Genomic DNA, 5,453 nt, shown 5'->3' with positions numbered 1-5,453 from the left:
CAACCACTGGCGAGAAGCTTGTTTTAGACCGTAGAGTGATTTATGAAGGTGACATACCAAGTTTTCCTCCTTCTGTCGCCGAAGCCCTGGCGGTAGAGACATATATTTTTCCTCATGTAAGTCGCCATGAAGAAAAGCGTTGTTAACATCCATTTGATGAAGAGACCAGTCACGGGACCAATGCAAGCAAGCAACGAACAGATATGATCTTGGTAGTGGGGGAAAAGGTATCCTAATAATCGACACCTTCTAATTGAGTAAAGCCCTTCGCTACCAATCGTGCTTTGTAATGCTCAATAGACCCATCTGAACGGTGTTTAATTTTATACACCCATCGGCAGCCAATCGGTGTCTTGCCGGCCGAAAGTGGAGTGAGAGACCAAGTGCCATTAGCTTGGAGAGCCTGCAATTCAGAATGCATTGCCTCCTGCCACTCAGGATGAGCGGCGGCTTCCGAATAAGACCTGGGTTCTGTGACAGCACTATGTTGAGCAACAAAAGATCTATATGCAGGCTTATATCTGTGATAAGAAACATAATTGGGTAGTGGATATCGTGTACCTTTAGTCGGACCTGGAATCAAGGAAGACGATTGATCGGAGGAAACGTGGGAGCAAACATAATCGTGGAGCTTGATTGGCGGGGTGATATGGCGGTTGGAGCGATGGAGCGGAGTGGCTGGTTTGGGTGAGTGTGTTTCTGGTGAAAATATGGGTGTCTCGACTGGAGGAGCGGACGGGATGGATGCAAACGGTGGCACCGGAGAAGGCGATACTAGAGTTGCAGAAGGCGATGGTGGAGGGTTTGGATCAATTTGAGAAGAAGGTTCGATAACGAGTTCGAAAGGTCGAGAAGGAGAGGAAAAGTCGTCATTTTCTGTGGTGGGAGACGGCGTGCTTGTGTGGTTGGAAAGAAGAGGGGAAAATGCGTGAGAAGTAGAGTCAAGGGAGGAAGAGATGTTGTGGGCCACCAAGGGGATTGGACCATAATTATGGGTCAACGAAGGGAGAGTAGAGTTGGGCTTGAGAGAGACATAAGGAAAAATGTCTTCATGAAATTTGACATCTCGGCTAGTAAAGACCTTTTTGGTTGATAAATCAAATAATTTGTATGATTTCTGACCAGCAGGATAACCGATGAAGATGGATGGCATGGCACGGTAATCAAATTTGTGAGAGGTGTGAACATTGGTGGCATAGGCTAAACATTTGAAAACATGGAGATGGGAGTAAGAAGGTGGTTTTGAGTAAAGCAATTCAAAAGGAGTTTTCAAAGACAATACTGGTGAAGGTAACCGATTGATGATGTGTACGGCAGTGAGAGCACACTCCCCCCAAAATTGAATGGGAACTTGAGCATGAAATTTCAAAGCTCAGGCTACTTGTAAAATATGACGATGTTTGCGTTCCACAACCCCATTTTGTTGAGGCGTGTAAACACAAGAATGTTGAAAGATGACACCATTATCTTGAAAAAAAGAACGAAGTGAGGTAAATTCTCCACCATTGTCACTTCGAAAAGTTTTAATGCAAAATTCAAATTGGGTGAACACATAGCTGAAGAAACGTTTTAAAAGCGATTGTGTTTCATCTTTATGTCGCATTAAAAATATCCATGTGAAACGTGTATAATCATCGACAATAGTGAGAAAGTAATGGGCACCAAACAGAGAAGGGTGTCGATAACGACCCCAAATGTTACAATGAATAATCTTAAAAGGTTTTGTAGAAGAAATAGCACTAGTACCAAAAGGTAAGCGATTTTGCTTAGCCAAAGGACATATAGGGTAAGCATTATTGGACTGAATAGAAAAATTCAAAAAATTCTTGGCAATGAAACTCAAACGAGAAGGTGATACATGGCCTAAGCCACTGTGCCAGAGATCGGTGGAAGAGATGGTGAGATTGCAGGCTGGTTGGTTTGTGGATGAGGAATGGTTGGTTAAAGATTTCTCCATCGCTAGTGCCACCAAATAGTATAGTTCATCAAGTTGTTTACCCAAACCAATCGTCCTCCTCATAGCTAGATCTTGCAAAATGCACCAATGAGGGGAAAACATCACTGAACAATTTAGACCTCTTGTCAAACGACTAACTGATATTAAATCAACTTTGAATGTAGGCACAGATAAGACATCATGCAGATAATAGACAGAATTCAGAGGCAAAGACCCTTTCGTAACAATATTCGTTTTTTCTCCGCTAGGCAACAATACGGGTGGTAACGAGCAATTTTTATCTTTATGCAATAACTTAGAGAATGAAGTAATATGATCCGTCACCCCACTATCAATAATCCAATTGTGGGAAGCGACTTTAGACAAACCTGGCTTTGTTACCGCATTCACTTTGGAACTCGAGTTTTCATCTTGGTTATTAAGAAGTGACAAAAGTTGCTTGAGTTGGGCTTCTAATAATGCAATTGCAGGTTTCCCTTTCATCTGCCTCAGAAACTTGGTTAGCCGTAGAAAAACTTTTATTCTGATTTGAGTTTGAGCCTAAGTTCATTCTTGCTTTAGGATGGCCTGGTGGGTATCCATGTAGTTGAAAACACTTTTGGACCCAATGACCCATATCTCCATAATACGAGTACTGGGGGCGTCCTCTTCCAGAACCCATGCGGCGTCGATCTTGATCAAAAAATGGTCTGCCATCTTGTCCCTGAGAAGACCGATTCACCCGGAAATTTTGAGAACCAGAGGGGCGATCAGTCGGTTCCATCCTTCCTGTGTTCGATCGATCTATTCCGTCCTTCCAAGTAGTCGAAGACTTGCTGTTGCTGCGCACGACCATAGTAGCACTTGCGGTAGATTTTGCTACTGCATTCGTGGAAGTGAGGAGGCGTTGTTTTTCTTCTTGAGAGACAAAAGGGTATGCTTGGCGGACAGAAGGGAGAGGATTCATTAGGAGGATTTTCCCGCGAATAACACTACAAGATTCATTCAAACCCATAAAAAATTGCATCAATTTTTGTTGATCTTGTTGTGCCCCATGTGCTGCAACGTTGTAGGAAGCTAGTTCATCCCACAAGCCTTTCAATTTTGTGTAATAGGCAGAGACAGAGAGTTGTTCTTGTCGAAGACAAGCAATATCTCGCTGAATTTCAAAGATGCGAGGCGCATTGCTCTGAGAGAATCGCTCACAAAGATCTTCCCAAACTTCATGAGCAGTAGAATAATAGATTACACTGTCCGTAATTTCTAGATTGAGAGTATTGACGATCCAGGAGTGAATCATGTTGTTACACCGTGACCAAGTCGCATAACCTTCAGGATCAATTTCTTCTGAAGGAGCCTTGATTGAGCCATTAACAAAACTCAATTTGTTCTTGGAATTTAAAGCTAGAATCATAGCCCTTTTCCAAGCCAAATAATTGTCTCCATTCAAAGATTTGGAAATCAAAACCAAACCTGGGTGATGTGAATGGTGAGTGAAATAGGGATTGGAGAGATCTGCCTTTGAGAAATCTGTAGGAATCTCTGATTTTGCCATGATGATTGAAGAAAAGAGATGCTACACGAGAGATTAGAGTACAACAATGAATCTGGATTTTACTCCTGCTCTGATACCATGAAAAGATGAATGACAGAGGGAATTGGCTAAATGATATTATTGATGCTGAAGTGTGTATTTATATAAGGAGGTTTGAGATCTTTTTCTACAAGTCAGGAATTAACTTACTATATTCTAGGTTATCCAGCTATAAGTCAGGAATTACAATAGGAAAACTAACATATACAGATCATCTATTCTTAATATGGAAGATTAGGAAGATTGACTTTCCAACATTTCTAGGCCACTTACTGGTTTTCTAATTGTAGCTAATGCATCACAAATGCCTTTGAGCTCCCTTAGATATTCATCAAGGGACCTTGTGCCTTTCTTCAGCCCTCGGAGTCTGTTGGTCAATTGCACTTCCTTCTCTTTGGTCATTGGAAGGAGCTTTCTTCTAGAGAGTTCCAGACATCATAGGCAGTCTCTATTCCATCCAACAAAAGCATCACTTCTTCTGTCATGAGTCCAAGAAGCCAAGAGCTAAGTAGACCATCATTGTGAGACCATGTCTCTATTGATTGATCATGGGTCTCCTTTGTTTCAGTACCCATTGTCTCATCTGATGCGTGTCTATTTTCAGAGAGATGATGGACTAATCCAAGGCTTCGCACAAGAGGAAGAACTTATGAGCGCCAGAAAAGGAGATTAGACATATTCAGTTTGATGGAGACGAGGCTTGAGCATTGATGAAAAACCTGAATGCTAAGAACATTTTCTGGGGTTGCCATGGAAGCTTTGGATTGTTTTAGGTTAACCCGCTCTATTACCATGAAGAATAGAAACTATTTTTTGAAAGGTTGAATTTTCACCACTGATTTTTTGATTGTTTTCTAAAGAATAAATAAACAATACATACTTTCTTTACACAACAAATGGAATATTACACAGAATAGGTAAGTGAGATTTCCTTCCAGCCTTGATTTTCCACATTACAAATATGGAGAGTGGTGAGTGGTTTTCCTTTCTAGCAGATTACATTATCAGCTGGCTGAGTTGGAGTTTCCTTTATCAATGAACTATAAGTAAATGAAAGAAAATGTTCAGTATAAGATACAAAAAAGAGTTATGCATTTTCATTTTTACTCATTTTTTTTTTTTTTTTTGAGAATGGGGGTGGTGGGGGCCATAGAGTACTACTATATGATTTCAGTGAGAATTACTAAACTAAAAAGTGGACTGAGTACTCACAATTTTTAGGTGGTTTAAGCCATCATTTTGCCGTTTGTTATTCCCAAAAACCTGTTAAACCTCTTCTCTTGCACGAGCTTGCCAGTCTGAATGTTGGCTTGGCAGGACCATTGTCCATAAAAGCAAAACTGAGATTGTCTCTTGGCCAGCAAGATAGAATAGCTTACATTCATCAATGACATCTTTGGCACTCATTCCAATCTTCATGTTATTTTGATGTTCATGAATTTCTTTAAAATTGGATTCCATTAATATACCTAATAAGCCACTATTAGCAGTTTCGCCAGCCTCCATTGCCTTCTCCCTTTTGTTGATGATGCCCCTCAACAATGCATGTACTTCTTTGCTTATTTGCTTCATCCTCTTGTTCGTCTTTGTGGGAAAAAACCTACAACTTAGTAATTCCAGTAAATAAAAGATCACATGAAGAACACTGACATTAAATCTAATTTTCATCCTTGCCTTCTACTTCTTCATTAATTTTTTGAAGCTTATATAACACTTCAAAGGCAGAAACTATCAGACAATAACTAATGGTTTCATCTACACATGTATTGCGGTGGCATCTTATCATCTTGACACAATATCCGGCCAACACAAGGCATGGGGATGCTAGACCTTAATTTATGAGTTCTTTTGTCTCCTTCATCCTATGTTTCACCATGGCTGAAGCAAGCTCAACCAGACTATCCCACCTTCCCTTACCTATCA

The sequence above is a fragment of the Vitis vinifera genome, chromosome 19 (assembly GCF_030704535.1).
Source record: "Vitis vinifera cultivar Pinot Noir 40024 chromosome 19, ASM3070453v1".
Lineage (NCBI taxonomy): Eukaryota > Viridiplantae > Streptophyta > Magnoliopsida > Vitales > Vitaceae > Vitis > Vitis vinifera.
Note: the sequence above shows the minus strand (reverse complement) of the source record.